The following is a 13213-nucleotide window of genomic DNA, read 5'->3' as shown; positions in this document are numbered from 1 at the left end:
ACATGCTGTAGATTTTCATGTATACCCAGCAAGTTCTTTGGCGTTCTTACTGATAGAGTATGCCGCATGATTAAAAGATATCCTTCAGATGAGAAGGACATTGGGTAATTTATAAATCATTCATTTGTGACACAGCTTTATACAGCATTTTAAGGAATTGCATTAACTGCTTTTGCAGTTTCCTCAAATGTTGCTTTCAGTTGACGGTGTCATAGGTCATTACTGATTTTTTCCTTATGTAAGCAATACCAACTTTCTATTAAAAATACTAATTTCCACCCTAGTACAGTGTCTTTTGAAGTAGTGTATATATTAAAAAAAAATCAAGTTGCTTTGAAATATTAAAGGAATATATTTAACTGAAGGGTTTTCAGACAGGTTGTTTTTCTGTATTCCTGATGACAGAAAGATTTTAGCCTACAAAGTCAATAGTAAATTTTATTAAAGTCATTATTTTCCTGTTACAGGCCTCGTGCTTTAAATAAACTACAGCTGACAATGCTGTCTTACATACTGTCATACTGTAAAATGTCCCCTCTTTATTACCGCAGGGACAACTCATTTAGAACTTTGAAAGTGTTTTCACATTGGAGCTGCTCATTTGCAGAGCTGGCCTATGGCTGTGTTTAAAGAATGTGGTTGATACTTCTCTTTTCCTCTAAATATTCTAGGGAAAAATATAAACTTGCCAACACAACATTTTTTAGATAAAGATTAATGTCCTTTCTCCATAGATAAAATATATCTCAATCTTTCCATATTAGTGTGCTCTGACTACTTATGACATTATTTTTCCTGTTAGCCCACTGTGTATAAGCAAGAGCAGAGCACTTGATGTGTATATCACCTGTTTAGTTTTGGGGATTTTGAATTTCCTCCAAATTACATTCTTTAATGAATAACCCACCTCCTTTGCATCATCCTCTTGATCAACATAATCTTGATTATAGAGATGTATAATTGCCGGAAATTGAATAATCATCCAGAAAACATTTTAGGAAAATCAGAAGGATTATGTTTATAATTTGGGAGCCATGACATATCATTCCAAGTTGTGCTTATTTAACTCCTTGTATAATACACATTTTGTCCTACTGTCCTTTACCATATATTGCATAATTTTTAATGAATTTTTATTTTCTTCTCCACATGCACCCAAACCTCTATCTACTAAGATTCTACTGTGAAGAAAAAAAGAACAGAAAAAAAGGAGAGGAAAAACAAAACAAAACAAAAAAACAACTTGCCTTTATGTTGGAAGTCAACACAATCAATGCCACTAAATCCACAAGTATTTCCTGACCTCTTTTTCTGTTGGAAGGTATTTCTATAAAGTACATCTGTACTGTTTGGGTCTTTCAAAATCAAATGAAACTTTACCCCAAAGTCTTCAAACTCATGGCAAGAATGACTAGAGTCTCCTTTCTTCCATTTGGAGAAAAGAGCAGAGCAGAAGAGGCCAGAGGCAGAGTTAACTCTCTGCAGAGATATGGTTGTTCCCCTCCTCTGCCCTCCAAATCTGGCATCATTTCATTTTAGCTCATGCTATACTCAGACTCACAGGAAAAATGAGAAGATGTGTGTAAACCCTTGTCCTAGACTAATAAAGACTTGATCAATGGCAAGTCTTTGATTTCAAATCCAGTTCTCTCCTGTTCGATCTTCAGACAGTAATCTTTGCTGCTTGTCTGTGCCTACATTCAGATCTTGCTGGTGTCTATTTCTGCAGCCTTTTAGATCAGGTAAAACAGAATGGGGACCATAAAATATTCTCCCTTTGAAAGATAAAATAATTCATTTCATAAAATACTGTAAATAAGTAGCTAATAAATGTCATCCCTATAAAAGGAGAAATATTTTTTAATTAACAAACATTTACAATTTTTTCTCAGTTTATTTCTTCAGTCTTTTGCTGTGACAGAGCTATATTTAGTTTGTATTTAAATCATCCTCACTCCTCACTACACACACACACACACACACACACAAACACACCCAGAAACACTCATACATTCCACATACACACATACATATTCAACACAACCCATAACCTAGTCAATAACTATGACAACCTTGAATCTTCCCTATCCCTTCTACACAGCCTAGAATCCCAGCTAAACCACAATCACTGGAGTTCCTTATACCACATGGTGTGAACCTAGATGGTATCAAAATGCCTGATTTGTGATGTGTGTGTTACTGTTCACTTAAAAGTGCTTTTACTACCTTTTCTTATCAGTGGAAAACTTTCAAGGTATTTAAAAGCAATGCCTTTAAACATTCTGGCTGCAATAAAGCAAAAATGGCAGGTGGCTATATGAAGGAGGTAGAATACATTTAAAGGAAATCACTCATAGGGAAAAGGTGTAACATTGCTTAGAGTTTATTTATATACTTTCTACTGGGAAGAATGTGTTTTGGGGTGATGTGGTATTCTTTCCATTTGCCCAGTGAGAACATTAGCTGTTTTATAGAGCACTGTTGTTATTTTTAAGAAAGACGGAAAAATGAAACATTAGAAAATCTGCCTAGCAATACGAACTGAGTTCAGCAATGTAAATAAAAAGGCCAGAAGGCTAAACTTAAAATCCACAAATTACTTAAATAGAAAAGATTAAAATGCTTTACCATTAGACAACATTTTGAGGACTAGAGGGAGAGGGAACCTAATGTTTATGAAGCAAGACTTCTCACTAATTAAGGAAAAGGAGAAAAACAGATTGTACTTGCTACCCTGAGCAGGTTATCTAATGTGACTAATGCACATTTGTTTAAGGAACAGGAAAATGATGCTTTGACATTCAGGGAAAACAACAACAACAATGACAAGGTAACTGTTCTTAATATAAGTCACCAAGACAAATCTCTAAAACCTGTTACAGTGAGAAGTTAGGTTTGGAATAAAACTGAACAAATAATATAATTTGCCTCCCTTCAACCTGGAAGTTTCCATTTTGCTTTCTTTATGGAGAGTCACTGTCACTCTTGCATTCAGTGCATTCGGTGGCAGTTGGGGACCTCTAAAGGACCATGTGTCAACTAGATAAAACTTTTAAATTATACTCATTAAATTATACTCATTAGAGGTAAAAATTCCCAAAATTTACTACTCTTTAAAACACAAATTATTTATATTTAAGACTGTAGTCTTAAGTGCCATCTAAGTATGACAGTTGAATTGATAAACAATTTAGAAAAATGACCAATTTTTACCATGGAAGCTAAGATGGTATCTATAGACAGTAAAACCTCTATTGGAAAACGTTTGACCCATTGGCACTATGTCACAGATTCTTAGAATTTTAGAGCTGGAAGAGAAGTGCTCCCATAATACCTATGAAGAATCAAGACACTGGCTGGAAGCAGAATTTCCCTCAGTGCTTAGTACCTATCAGCTAAGGTACAGATGGGAAAAGTTTTGACATAATTGAATCTCCACATGGGTGTCCAAAATTGTAGGAATTAATTCATTTTTCTATATGATTGTTGTTTCAACCTAAGTACCTCCTAAAAGTGAGGAAATACAGATGGCCCCAGAGACAGGAGAGGAAGAATGAAATTTCTCAGATGTTTTAAAGCAAAAATAATATTGAAAGCTCGTGTTTGAGAATGAAATTAATCCTCACTCAGCCATCCTGTGTCTGTTATGAATTCTGAGAACCCTGAAAATTCTACATTTGAAACTTGGGCTTTCAGATTTTCATGTGGGTATATTTGTCAAAGTAGATGGATACAACACAGGGTATTTATGTGTATTTAGGAGTTTGCTAGGTTATTTTTATTTATTTTTTAGAAGATTTTTTTCTACCTATTTGAAAGAGAGAGAAGAGATTGAGAGAACGAATGGGGGAGGGGCAGAGGGAGAAGCAGACTTCCTGTGGAGCAGGGAGCTGGACACAGGACTGGATCCCAGGACCCTGAGGTAGATGTTTAACTGACTAAGTCTCCCCTCCCCCCAATTTTATTTATTTATTTGAAAAAAAGATTTTATTTATTTATTTGAAAGAGAGAGAGGAGTTTGCTAGCTTTATATAAAACTTTTATTCTTTAGATAAACAGTATGTAGGTTTCACAGATGTTAAGGGACAGGCTGGTAAATAGGTTAGAAACTCTAGAAACTCTTTTTCTCACTTGTTAACATAGAAAATTCCCTCTGAATAATTTTGGACATGATAGATGGACTCTAAAATTTCATTTTAAGGGGCACCTGTGTGGCTCAGCCTGTTAAGCATAAGACTCATAATTTTGGCTTAAGTCATGATCTGAGGGTCATGGGATCCAGCCTCTTGTCAGTCTACATGCTCAACATAGAATCTGCTTGAGATTCTCTCTCTTCCTCTCCCACTGCCCCTCCCCTCACTTGTGCGTGCTCCCTCTATTAAAAAAAAAAAATTCATTTTGAAACAACATGGAGGTGGCCAAGGAAAGAAACTCCTGAAAGGATTTGAAGGAATAGTAACTCCTGCTTAAGATGATAAACAAAATGGAGTTAACAGCAGATTGAAAATTGCAGGAAAATAAAACCAGAGAGCTAGAAGACATAGCAATAGAAACTTTCTATAATAAAACAAAAGAGAAACTATAACTTAAAATATATCATAAATGAGCTGAGTGACAACTTCAAATAGCCTATTGTGCATGTAATTGAGGTCTAAGAAGAAAAGAGAAAAAGACCTGAATAATTAATAATAATTTTCCAAATTTGAGTAAAATGGTAAAGTCACAGATACAAGAACCTCAGTGAACAAGAACTACAAAGTAAGCGCAAAAAAATCAAAATCAAATACCTCAAAACTAGTAATAGAGAGTACATCTTAAAAGAATACAGAGGAAAAGACTATCTTATATATGAAAAGCAAAGTTCAAGACAGAAGTTACTCACCAAAAACAATGCAAAGAAGAGTGGAAAACCATGTTTGAAATAGTCAAGTTCATCTTTAAAGTATAAAAAACAAAAACAAAAACAAACGAACAAGGGTCCAAACCCTGTCAACCTAGAATTCTAGACCCAACAACACATATTTTAAAAATAAAGACAAAATAAAGACTTTTGTAGATATAAGAATAGCAGAAAGAGAATTTTCAAAGAGTTTCAAGAGAAAGAAGATAAAGCATAATAGAGATATGGATCTACAGAAATGAAGGAAGAGAACCCAAACAGTAACTACATGGATAAATATATAAAAGTTCCTTCTGACTACTTAAAGCTCTTAAAAAGAGAATTTTCTAAAAAGCCATATACAACTTACTTTTAAAAAAATCACTGAAAAGACATCAAGAGAAAATTAGAAAGTATTTTAGTTGAAATGGAATGAAAACACCACTTAATCAAAATTTATACGATTCCTTTAAGGTAGTAGTAGAGGAAAATTCACAGCAGGGAATGCCTACATTGCAGAAATCTCAATTCAAAGATCTCACTTCTGTCATAAGAAACTAGAAAAAAGAACAAATGAAACCCAAAGTAAGCAAAGGAAATGTGGAAGACAATGAGATAGAAAACAGAAAAACAGTAGAGAAAAATAAATTAAACCAAAGCTGGTGTTTTGAGAAAATTCAATTAAATTAATAAACCTATAACCAGACTAATCATGAATAAAAAGAAACTAATATTGGGGATGAGAGAGATGATATCAATGCAGGTTATACATAAATTGGAAGGATAATAATATTTTGAACATCTTTTTTTTTTTTTTAAAGATTTTATTTATCTATCTGACAGAGAAAGGAAGAGATCACAAGTAGGCAGAGAGGCAGGCAGAGAGTGGGGGAAGCAGGCTCCCTGAAGAGCAGAGAGCCCCATGGTGGGGCTTGATCCCAGGACTCTGAGACCATGACCTGAGCCGAAGGCAGAGGCCCAACCCACTGAGCCACCCAGGTGTCCCAAACATCTTTCTGACAAGAAAATTGGACAACACAGATAAAATGGACAATTCCTTGAACAATACTTTTGAATCTCACTCTAGAAAAAAATAAATAAAATAGCCATACATCTATTAGATATTTGAAATTATATCTTAAAATTTTACTACAAAGAAAATTCCAGATGTCTTCATTGGTAAATTCTACCCAAAACATCAATTTTACAGAAAATCTTCCAGAATATTGAAGAGGAGGGAACTCATCCCTATGAAGTCAACATTATCCTGATAATACCAGACCAAAAAATACAAAAAAGAAATGTACAAAACAACATCCTTCTTGGGTATAGATGTGAATATGTTAAACAAAATTTTAGCAAACCAAATTCAACATTATTTAAGAAGATAAATACCTCATGACCAAATGGGTTTTATTTTAAGAACTATTTAACATTTGGGGAAAAAAAAATCAATATGAATCAATCCCATTCAGCATGTTAATAGACTGAAAAAAAAACCAGATTGCATCTCAATAAATGCAGAAAAAGCATTTGACAAACTGCAATATTCATTTTTGATTAAAACTCTCAACAAATTGGGAATAGAAGGAACTTCCTTAACCCAATAAAGGCCATCTACAAAAAAACTCACAGCTAACATCCCACTTAATGGTGAAAGACTGAACACATTTTCTCTAAGATCAGCAACATGACTAGATGTTCACTCTTAATACTGTTCTTCAACTTCGCAAGGGAAGTTTTAGCCTATATTTAGGTCAACTCACAAAAATATGAAGAATCCAGATTAGAAAGTAATATATAACACTCTTTATTCATAGACAACATATCTTCCATTTAAAAATCTGATGAAGGAGCACCTGGATGGCTCAGTTGTTAAACATCTGCCTTTGACTTAGGTCGTGATCCCAGCATCCTGGGATTGAGCCCCACTTCGTACTCCCTGCTCTGTGAGAAGCCTGCTTCTCCCTCTCCCGCTTTCCCTGCTTGTATTCCTTCTCTCACTGTCTCTTGCTCTGTCAAATAAATAAAATCTTTAAAAAAATAAGAATAAAAAACAAAAATATGATGAAATCTATCAAAATGTTAATAGAGCTATTAAGGTAGTTTAGCAAGGTTGTAGGACCTGAGATTGACATACAGAAGTCAATAGTATTTTATACATACCAGCAACAATCAAAAATGAAATTTAGAATTACCATTTCTTTTAAAGATTTTACTTATTTATTTGCCAGAGAGAGAGAGAGAGAGAGTGAGAGCAAGAGAGAGAGAGAAAGAGAAAGAGAGAGCACACAACCAGGAGGGAGCAGCAGGCAGAGGGAGAAACAGGCTCCCAGCTGAGGAAGGAGCCCAATGTGCAACTCTATCCCAGGACCACAGAATCTGACCTGAGCTGAAGAGCCACCCAGGCGTCCCCCCAAAATTATCATTTTTAATAGGATAAAAAATGAAATACTTAGGAATAAAGTTGACAAAATGTGTGCAAGACCTAAAAACTGAAAACTATAAAACAGTGCTGAAAGAAATTAACGAACTCCTAAATAACTAGAACAGTCATTATTATTTATAACTGTCATGGGTCAGGAGACACATTATTGCTATTATGTCAGTTTGGTTTGAACTGACCTGTTGATTCAACACCAAATCAAAATCCCACCAAATGTTTTTATGGAAGTTGACAAGCCAATTTTAAAGTTTAAATGGAAATGCAAAGGTTTTAAAATAGCCAAAAACAATTTTGAAAAAGAAAATGAAATTTGGAAGACTAATACTACTTGATTTCAAGGCTTTTTTATAAAGTTACCATAATGGAGAGAGTGTTATAGTGATATAGTGTAGGCAAATAGATCAATGAAACAGAATAGGGAATTTATTAGGAGACACACACATAAGAACTCATTTTCACAAAGATGGAAAGGCAATTTAACAGAAAAAGTATAACCTTTACAAACAAATTGTGTTAAAACAAGGGGTATTCATACGCAAAAACATGAACTGCAATCCATACCGAGTACCAGATACAAAAACTAACTAAAAATTAATTGTAGACCTAAAATGGTAAAAATTCTAGAGGTAAATAGGAGAAAAATTTTTGATTTTGGATTAGGCAAATAGCTCTTAAGTATGACAACAAAAACAACTCACTAAGGGAAAATAATGATAAATTGGACTTTATCATACAAAAAAAATCTGCTCTTTGAAAGACATTGTTAAGAGAATGAAAAAGAATAAGGTTAAGATAGGACTAGCAGAAAGTATTTGGAAAATGTCTATCTGATAAAGAATTTGTGGCTAGACTATAGACAGAACTCTTATAAGCCAAGAGTAAGAATATGAACAACCCCAAAATTTAGACAAAAGATGGGATGGTAACCTTACCAAAGGAGATATATGGATGATAAACAAGCATAAGAAATGATGCTCAATATCATTACTTATTAGAAAAATGGAGAGGCGCCTGGGTGGCTCAGTGGGTTAAGCCTCTGCCTTCAGCTCAGGTCATGATCTCAGGGTCCTGGGATCGAGCCCTGCATCGGGCTCTCTGCTCAGCAGGAAGCCTGTTTCTCCCTCTCTCTCTGCCTGCCTCTCTGCCTACTTGTGATCTCTGTCTGTCAAATAAATAAATACATAAATAAATAACTTTTTTAAAAAAAGAAATTAAAACCATTATGAGATATCATTATTTATAGGCATTAAAATGGCTAACGTTAAAAAGATTTACCATACTAAGTGTTGGTGAGGTTATGAAGCAACCGTACAGTACTGGTAGGAATATAAATTGGTACAACAACTGTGGAAATCAGTTTGACACTTTGCTAAAAGTTTAATATATCACCCATATGATCCAGTCAAATCCACTCTTAGGTATTTGCCCAAGAGAAACAAAACCTACGTCCAATGAAATACTTGTACCTTTGTCTATACAGAACCAAACTGGGAAACAAGTGAAATGTACCATCAAGAGGTAGATGGGCAAACAACTTGTGATATAGCCATTCAATGAAATTTATTCAACAATAAAAAGAAATGAGCATATGCAATCTGGATAAATCTCAAAACAGTTACATTGAGTGAAAGAAGCCAAACAAAAACTGTTATCTGTTGTATGATTTCATTTATAAAAAATCAAGATCAAAACTAACCTATCATGGCAGAAAACATACACATGGTTGCCTGGGGATGAGAAAGATTGGGAGGGAGTGGTTATAAAGGGGCATGAGGAATGATAGATTTTTTTTTTTAATTCTGATGATGGTTTTCCAGGTATGCACAAGTGTCAAAACTTACAAAATTAAACACTTTAACTAGATAGTTTATTGTATGTCAATTACATCTTAGTTGACTTGTTAAAAATTATTATTGAGATCAGTTTGATTTATTGCTCACTCTTTTATTGTGTTTTTTAGATAATTAGAAAGTCACAATTTTGTACATTTATTTGTGGAGCTCTTCCTTAAGAGACCTTGCCTTTCCAAGCTCATCAGAGGAATCCAAGGAGAGTTTATATAAGGAACCACCAGCAATTCTCACTGTACTCTTTATCTTAGTGTTTACCTTATTAATGTACCAGGTATTGGGAAAAACATTTTATTTCCACACTTATATCCAATTTTCTTCTCCTTTTCTTTTTTCCTTTACTGTAACTCTCTGTGTAGTTACATTTCCCAATTTTCTATATAGTATACAGCCAACAATATACCTAAAATTTAAGATTCTTTATTCACATTACTTTTCTTGGTCTAAATGTCAGGTCAATGAAACAGGGTTTGGATTTTTTTTTTTTTTAATTCACAAGGAAACAGAAAATATTTATGTGTGAAAGTGGAGGAAAAATATAGGATTGCACATACAGCATTATTATATCCACAGAGAGGTTTAGCATATAGGGCTTTCCAAATATATAAATCTGTATCTCTTTACTGTTCTCACTGTTCACTTACTTCTAATAGGTCTTCTAAATGGAAGAGTTATTACCAGTCCATTATTAGTATTAGCTCTTCCCTTCAAGAAATTTTGGCACCTTTTTCTGGTGTTCTATAGTAGCATCTGCTATGACTTTCATTACTGTCCAGGTGGCTTCCAATCATTTGGTGCTCTCACCTTGGGAACTATTCACCTCATTTCTGTTCTCTTTCTTCCTATTTCAAATGTACATCTTTTGTTTATCTTCTGAGTATACCAAATTTTTGGTAGTGTACTTTGAAATCCATTGTCCTTATAGGTTCTTCCAAACTCATGCTTTTTTTTTTTTTTTCTCTTGGAGTTCTTTGAAGATGTATGCAAAGGGTGTCTCCCAATTTGAGTGGAGCAGGAGGATGGTTAACAATAAAAATCAAAATGTAATTTTTATGTAGGGAAACCTGAGCACTCTTATATATAACTAACATAAGTCATCTGCCCAGGAAAAATATTAAAGAATATTTTGCTTTTACTGATTGGTTAAATGCAGCAAAGGAGGCAAAATGTGTTAGAAATGTAGAAAGAATTTTATTTCATTGGAGTTTAATGTGGTATATGGTACCCTAACAAATACTGAAAACTCCAGTGAATTTTCTACTTTACCTGCACCCTGTTGATGAAACGTGTCAGTTTGATGAGAAGTCATCCAATGCAACTAGGTTCACATTTAGTTTGATATAATAACGTAGGAGGTTGCATCTACAGATCTTTTAGCATTTTAGAAGTGGGCATATGATTGGTAATTGGTTATTTGAAAGCTCAAGTAATAAAATTGAGTAAAATTTAGTAAGCATCACTAATGAATTTATCTAAAAATAATCACTAAGTGAGAACATAAGCATGCACTGCACATGCCTATAATAATTTCTTCCTATCTATTATCCAGAAATTTTCATCATGGTCTAGGTATCATGCCAGAGTTAAGCCAAGCAATGTAGCAATTCTGATTTTGGAATTGATTAGATCCTGCAAGTAACAACAATTCCCAAATTCCATTCATAGAAGGTTTCTTCTGAGCTGCTTTTGTGTCCGCATAATGTTATTTTCATACCAATGTTCATTTCACTGGTTCTCCTGGGTTCTGGATTTATGTCAAGTAAGTGCAAGTGAAAAAAAAAATCTCAATATCAAGAAAAATTATGTAACAATGACCTAAAAGGCACTAAATACAAATAAAGTGATTTACTAGATTATTCAATAACAAAGTTGCCCTTAATAAGCTAGTTTGAATGATGGAGATTATTGGGCTATCATCTTAACAGATATGATGCTAAAAGTCTAGTGAGGCATAGGTTTTGAGTTTATCCTCATCAAAATTTAGGTCGCAATTACTACCCTCAAAACATTTACCCTTAAATGTAGTCTATATGAAGTTGGGTTGCATCACTGATTACCAATATATTTTTAAAAGCTACTATGTTAACTAATTTTTTTAGATTTATTTATTTATTAGAGAAAGACAGCACATGCATGTGACAGAGGGGATTGGTGGGGAGGGGCAGAGGGAGACAGAGAGGGAGAGAAGCAGGCTCCCCACTGAGCATGGAGGAGCCTGAAAGGGGCTGGATCTCACAACCCTGAGATCATGACTTGAGCCGAAATCAAGAATCCAATGCTCAACCAACTGAGCCACCCAGGAACCCCTTAACTAATTTTTATGAAGTCCTTAGATTAAAAGTTCTTCTATCTTTGCATACTTTTAAAACTCAGGTAATTTTAGTATTGTCTGTTACTTTTGTAGCTCTTCCATGGTATTCCCTCCTATTCCCCTTCCCCCATTACCTCCCCATTTTGGCCTCATGCATCTGCACACTTAAAATTTTGAACTAAGTACTTTAATGTAGTATATATAGACCAGAAAAAGTTCAATGTAACTTTCCTTTGTCACTGCAAAATCATCAGTTACAGAGTGATAAGTAAAGATGTGATACATTGGCTAAATTCTATAATAAAGTCTATGAAGTCACTTAAATTTTGCAGTATTTCTCTCTGAGAGTTTAACTATAACATTTCTTTAAGTACTATTGTGGAAGGATCTTTCGATTAGCTAAGGCAACTTCACTTTCTATCTATTTTGTCTATATAGAGGTAAGGACAGTCAGTCTATTTTTTCTCAGCCTACCTTACAAGTAGTGGTAACCATGCCACACATTTTAAGACAATGAGGCATAAACAGAGATATGTTTGTTTGTTTGTTTGTTTGTTTCCTAATAGAAGGGACAGATCTTACTGTCTCATACTCTCTTTCTTTCTTCCCGCCTTGATCTGGACCTGTTGAATGGAGCTGAAGCAACCATCTTTTCAATATGAGGCTAGGCAGTAAGATGTGAATAAAAGATCAAAATGCTAAGGATAGTAGAACACAAAGACATGGAGATCCTGGGTAACTGATGGCATCATTGAGCAGTTGCACTTCAACTTATCCTTTTTTTTTTTTTTTTAAAGATTTTATTTATTTATTTGATAGAGCGAGTACAAGCATGGGGAGCTATAGGCAGAGGAAGAAGCAGGCTCTCCTTGAGCAGGGAGCCCACTTCCCGTTGAGCAGGTGGCCAATGTGGGGCTCCATCCCAGATTCCCTGGTTGAGGACCCGAGCCTAAGGCAGATGTTTGACTAACTGAGACATCCACACACCCCAACCTCAACATATTCTTCTATATTTCTTGCAATGTGAGATAAAAATCATTATCACTGAAGCCTTTCTTATTTGGCTTTTCCAATATTGCAGGCAAAAATACTTATCAATACCACCATTTTAAATTTTTTAAGTAAAAAAAAAAAAAAAACTTCTCTACTTATGAAATTTCAACTTACAAATTTTCTTTCACTTGAACAAAGCTATGACTTAGAGAAAACATAACTATTCAACAGTAAATATGGTGAGTAGTCATGCATGGTTATTTTACCATAGGTTGTAGAATGATTTATTAGTCAGGCATTTGTTTGTTTTACCTATGCTTAGCTTTGAGGTGTATTATATTTGATATGTGAAAAAGGAATGAGTTATTTAAAGTGTTAGTTGGAAAGGCACATTATTAGAAAGAAGAAAAAAAGAATAATTTAAAAAATTGGTGAGAAGATAATGAATGTTGTATAAGGTTATAGAATAAATAACTTAATATTTATAACTCTCAAGAACAAATAGTGAATAGTGAAAGAAAATGGATTAAAAAAAAATGACTAGTAAAATGAAAAAAAATCTTGGGTGTGTGACCAGAGATTTAACATCAATGCTGGTTACTTATCAAATGCAATTCAATTCATGAGTAAGTTTCACAATTGGCTTGAAAAAGTAGTGAAAATATTGCTTCTGGAAATTTGTTAAAGTTAAGGCTGATTCACAAATTCAAGGCAATCTGAATGTTAACTATAGC

General features: G+C 34.1%; 1 long non-coding RNA gene across 4 annotated transcripts in view; it reads left to right on the top strand.

Moving 5' to 3' along the window:
- Positions 1–3310: 3310 nt before the first annotated feature.
- LOC125107469 (uncharacterized) overlaps positions 3311–13213 on the top strand; it is a 37053-nt gene continuing 27150 nt past the window's right edge. For all 4 annotated transcript variants that reach the window (XR_007129567.1, XR_007129569.1, XR_007129568.1 and 1 more), the window contains exon 1: positions 3311–3400. This is a non-coding gene — a long non-coding RNA (uncharacterized LOC125107469). The remainder of the gene's footprint in view (positions 3401–13213) is intronic.

The sequence above is a fragment of the Lutra lutra genome, chromosome 8, assembly GCF_902655055.1.
Source record: "Lutra lutra chromosome 8, mLutLut1.2, whole genome shotgun sequence".
NCBI lineage: Eukaryota > Metazoa > Chordata > Mammalia > Carnivora > Mustelidae > Lutra > Lutra lutra.
Note: the sequence above shows the minus strand (reverse complement) of the source record. Positions and strands in the feature narration are given on the sequence as shown.